Source organism: Spinacia oleracea, chromosome 4, assembly GCF_020520425.1.
Source record: "Spinacia oleracea cultivar Varoflay chromosome 4, BTI_SOV_V1, whole genome shotgun sequence".
NCBI classification, from domain to species: Eukaryota; Viridiplantae; Streptophyta; class Magnoliopsida; order Caryophyllales; family Amaranthaceae; genus Spinacia; species Spinacia oleracea.
This window is the reverse complement of record NC_079490.1, coordinates 7,430,338-7,436,337: the sequence shown is the minus strand read 5'-3', so window position 1 is coordinate 7,436,337 and position 6,000 is coordinate 7,430,338.

The window sequence follows — 6,000 nt, the reverse complement described above, 5'->3', positions numbered from 1 at the left end:
TGATAAATAAAATAATCTTATTGATTGTTGTAATGATTAATGGATTGAAGTTTTACTTGGGTATTTTTTTAATATAAATGATGGAATCTAAAGCATTTAAAATAAAAAAGAAAAAGTATATTTATTATACGTTAATAAACGTGCAAAATCCAAATGTAACAAACAAAAAGAAACGGAGGAGTTAATTTATTAATCAGTCGGAGCTGAATTAATCTCATTCATTTCTTTTTACGCAACCTTTGCTTAAATACTTGAACACGTCACAGGTGTCAATTGCCACAAATTATTTGACACATTCAAAAAGTCGAAAACAACCCCACTGCACAAATATCGCCATGTTACACACTTAAACTACCTTTAAAATGGGGGGTACAAAGAAAATAATTTGGGGAAGTACGACATTAAATTTTTTCTGTCCAAAACAAGAAAATACCGAATTAATTTTATAATTTTGGCCGGTTTTGGATTGAATTGAATCAAGTCGGCTAGGAGATTAGGTTTAAAATCTCATAGTTAACGTTTATCTAATACCCGGATACACCCAACTCAATGCATATAATGATGATAATTTTTCCCTCATCGTTTTCTTAAATGAGGAAATATGAAGTGGAAAGGTACATCTCGTTCTAGCTCGTACCAAATACATTATTTTATTGGTTGTATCAATGTATGTGTACGTATAATCTAATTCCTCTGGTATTACTTACATGATATAATTGGATTTTGGACACTATTCACACAAACTTATTTGACTTTCCTTTGTGATTTATACTTAAGAAAAAAGACAATCATGCCGATTTTTATTAGATTCGTCTCAATAAATATTTTTTAAATATCAAATTTTTGTAACTTTCTTATCCACAACTGAAGATATTAATGTTTAAAGTCGTGCATTGATAAACGTGCCTAAATAATTGTGTCAACTAAAAAAGAACGGATTAAGTGGATAGTTGCTAGCAAAAAGAAAGAAAAACTTAATAGTAATGTGCAGATGAAGATTTGAGGTGCTTTGCTTTTTAGAAATTTAAAGTTAGCATCACTTTAACCCTTAGAATAATGAAAGCATTAAATCTAAGTTTGAAATTGATGATCATAATGAGTTGGAGAATAAGCATCTCATAAGTCATCAGGCGCATAATTAATCACTTGCTACTTTGCTAGCTTTTGCAAGATACTCCAGCTAATTTATACACTAATACAAGATTGATGCGGGCATCTTGCTGCAATGGGTGCACCCTATACCTATTGCAGCATGTATGCTTGCAGTATGCAACTCTCGTGAAAGTCAAAACGTTACATCTTACACCAGTTGTATTATATACGCTTGCAATATGCAACTCTTGTGAAAGTCCAAGTGTTACACCCTACACCAGTTGCATCATGTATTCTCGCAGTATGCAATTCTTGTGAAAGACAAATGTTACATCCTACTACGTATATCAGTTACAAGTTACAACATGTATGCTCGCACTATGCAACTCTTTGAAAGTCCGAACATTGCACCCTACACCAGTTGCATCATGTATGCTTGTAGTATTCAACTCTTGTGAAAATCCAAACATTGCAATTGTCTTTGAAACTCACTTGTTACCCATATACGTATCCGACATATTGAATAAAGATAAGAGAAATATCAACTTGTAAGCTTTCGACCTCCAATCCTTCTTCAGGGTCGGCTATAATTAAGGTGGTCCATTAGGACCTCCAACACATTTTGGGACCGGAAAAAAAAATCTGTGGTAACTCACGCAACCCAATTATTGGTTAATTATATAGTAAATCGCATAGGGAGAAGACAATTAATTGTCTTTGGATCAGTGGTACAACCTTCTCTAATTACTCCATAGGTCATGGAATCGAGTCCGTCTACATTTTTATTTTTTACTTTAAAATAAATTGTATTTTGAAGAACAGAACCTCCATACCAGATATGTTTTTTTTTTTTTTTTCCGCTTTTACCGAAAAACAAATTGTAACTTTTTTAAAGAACAAGGTCTCCAAATTTTCGAAGTTATTAAGTTACCCGAGCCCATTTCTTATTCTGGCAATTTTAACAAAATAAGTAGAGCATGTGTTTATGTTTGGTGATACTTCGTACTCATTACAAATTTGTCAAATAGTGAAGGTAACATTTTATGGATATTTTTTTCGTTGTTTTCTTAAACATAGATATTTTTGGAATAGAAAAAATCAGAAGATGGATACAAGACTCCACTCTCATAGACTTGAGGTTCAAAAGATCGGAGCAGCTAGCTTGACAACAAACATCGCTCTACTTTTTCACTATTGTTCGTCCCTACTTTCGGGCCTCAGCCCGACCCCACACTTTTGTTTCTCTATTTCAATCTCCTTAATAATTGTGCTACGTAGCAAATAAAATAACGATGAAGGATAAATCCATCTCAAATATATTTTTGCAGAAATATATCACCCCACTAAATGACAAAATAGGCTAAAGACAAACGCAACACTAAATGACAAAATCATTTTTTTTGGAAAATGACATCCATTTTTGAAAAATGACATCTGTTTTTGAAAGATGGCATCTATTGCATTTGTTTTAATGCTTATCTTATTCCTATTTTGTCGTTTAATGGGGTGATATATTTTTGGAAAAAACATATCTGATATGGGGCACGCCGCCCTCAATAAAATAAGGATGAAGGGAGTATCCCAATATTGGTAATGTACTCATGTCTATCTACTCGGGTTAATTAATTAATTTTGAACGAGGTAAATCCGTGACAAAATTCCATGTTGTGTACTTATAATCTTATATTGGTTATACGAACGTACAATACCCAATGGTATTATTTGCTTTACATAAATAAAAAAAATGGTGTTCTTTTCTTACTTTACTATAGACCTGGTTAACTATAATCCGTCCAACTAACCCGACTAGATTCGAAAAAGTGCGAGTTTGGGTAGCATAAAATATGCATTTTAGACCAAAATTCAAACCCGGCCCAAAAAATCCCATTACGGCCCGCAAAACCAGACCCAAATTTATGAGCTTGGTCATAATTATGTTAAAGCCCGATCTGACTTGAATTATGATCACCTCTACTTCACTAGCTTTAATTGTCAACTAAGAGTGAAAAAATACCATTAGTTAGATAGACTCATTCTAGATATATCTAGGGAAAAAAAATGAAGATTTCGTGTTCACTTTGCATTTAAATTAATCATCTAAGAGTATATCCAATTATAAGTTATAAGGCGTTAGCATACTCATTTGTTAATTTCACCCTTATTCTTTTTTAACTAGCACAAGTTGATGGAGTTGATAGAGAATTGTGACATAAAAATAGAGGACATAAATTACGTAGTGCATAAAAGTGACTTCAGCGTTGACCTGCCTAACTAAACTGGAGTATCTAATTTGAAATAAATACTCTTGTGTTAGAATTATTTTTCTTACCTACGGAGTACTAAAAAAGGAAAACTCATTTTTGTGGACATGTCCGTTATATTACGGAAGTACTCCGTAGTTTCTTTTTGTTTTAGAAGCCGACATCATCCCAAACTTAACTTTAACTGCGTTAGACACTTAAGTCAAGGTGGCAAATTATTCTATTGACACGTGGCCTATGTCACCTTTCAAGTGGATTTCCCCCTATATATATCAACGGTAATAGGGATAACGAAATGAAATACGGAGTGTCACTCAATATAACAACACTTTAACTCTCTTTTACTCTTTCGAATTCGATCTTCTAATTCAAATCTTGCAAAACCAAAACCAAAACCAAACAAGAGAAAATGGGTGCAGCAACTTTGTTAGAAATCATATTAGCAATCCTTCTGCCTCCTCTTGGTGTTTTCTTGAAATATAGCTGTCAGGTATAATATCCCTAATTTATTACACTGTGTTATATTCGCCTGATTTTCATATACTGAATTGTTGTTGTTGTTGTTGTTGTTATTGGTTTAATCCGCTCATAGGATGCAATTAGTTAGTTGGACGATGATAAAGGTCGCAAGTTGCGACAACGTTTAGTTGTCGCAATCTTACGTGTCGCAGTTTAATTGGTACATATAGGCGCCACGTAGGATATAGTCATTATAATATTTTTACTATCAATGCAATATTTCTACTATGAAAATATGTAAATAAGGTAGTCGATATGAATAAGGAAACAAATTAGAATATTAAGATTTTCCTACCTTTTTTTATAACATGTATAATAGATAATATAAGTTTAAATATTTTAATTTCTAATTTAAATCATGACACATACGCATGCCATGTCATCATCGTGACACGGCTTAAAGGTCGCATGTTGCGACCTTTATCATTTTCGTAGTTATTAATCAAGTTTCATTGTGTTAAATTATAATTATGATTTCATGATTTGTACTCAATTTTATTTGTTAACGTATTGTTTAAGTACAATCCTACACTAATTGAATGTCTACCCGTAATGAACTTAGAGGTAGGTAAACCCGTGATGTATCTCATTTTGTGTTGCTTGTGCATAAATTGTTCGCATCTTATAATCCATTAATGGTATTGTTAGTATTGCGACAACGGGATCGTCTAGATTTTTTTGGTTTTACCACGAGGAGTTCCCACCGCTTTTGACGGGTGGACTAATCTCCCGCGAGAGTTTGCATGGGTACCTCGACGGGCAGCATCCCTCTCAGTATGAGATTTCTTCCATTTTCAAGGCTCGAACCCGAGACCTTGGTTAAGGGCCTCTCATGCCAACCTCATGGGTACCTCGACGGGATCGTCTAAATAAGCTTGTCATATTCTATTCACCGATTTGAACTTAATTATATGAATTTAGTTCTAACTTAATAAATTTATTTTAGTTGTAAATCAAAGTTGAGAGCTCTTATTTTTCTTGCATTTATCTATTATAAAATACTTCCTCCGTTCTTTTTTATATAAACTTTTCTATAAGGCGGTCTTACGCAAAAGACTACATTGACATCATATAAGTTAATTAAGCAATGTAACCAATTAGTTAAGAAATTAAACCAATTAGTTAAGCAACCAAAGTGGTCTTTCCGGTAAGGCGGTCTTACACAAAAGTTGCCGTCTTTTTTAAATGAGACAATTATTTAGGCACATTTACCAATGCATAATTTTAAACACCATTATCTTCAATTATGGATAAGAAAAAAATATAAAGTTGATATTTAAAAATTATTTATTGAGACGAATCTAGTGTACATAACCCAATATAAATATAAATTACAAAACGAAGCCAAAAGACCTTGTATGAATAGTATACATAACCCAATTGTGTCATATAAATAAGAATAGAGGAAGTATAAACTAAATTTTCTCCAAATTAAAGAAATAAGGTGACAATAACAAGACCCTCAGAGACTCATAAATTTGACGGAACTTTATTTAATTTAATGAAATCCCCGCGACTTTTACCTCACAAAAGTTACAAGAACACAAGACATGAGTCCAAATAAGTTCAAGTGGTGATAAATGTTCAAATAAAATAAGTTTAGATAATTTAAAATAATATAAATTACAACTCAAGTAGTTCATGAAATATTAGTTCAAATCAATTTTAATAATATTAGTTTATAAGAAAAGAACCTTAATTTTCTTGCAAACGAAACATAAATTTGAGATATTTATGTTTATGAGATATTTGAGTTCATTATCGATGGCCCGATTCAAGTCGGCTTGAAAACCATGCGGGTTGGGAAAACCCGAAAGTACATTCGTAAACTAAAGCCCGTCACAATTTCACGGGTTTCTTTTAAGCAGTTCGGCCCAACCCGACTTTTTATCACCTCTATTAAGAATGCACTAGAGATATATTTTCAATCTTTATTTGTATGGGACTATGTGTAGATATTTTGAACAACCGTATGTCGGTATCTAAACCCAAAAAAAAAAAAAACTGCCACCTTGGAGAAAAAAACTGATCTGTTCAAAAATCAAAATAACGGTTATACCTACTTTACTTAACAGCGTTAAGGCCACGTCACCAAATCACCTGTTGACACTTTGTGTTCGTTGCCTTT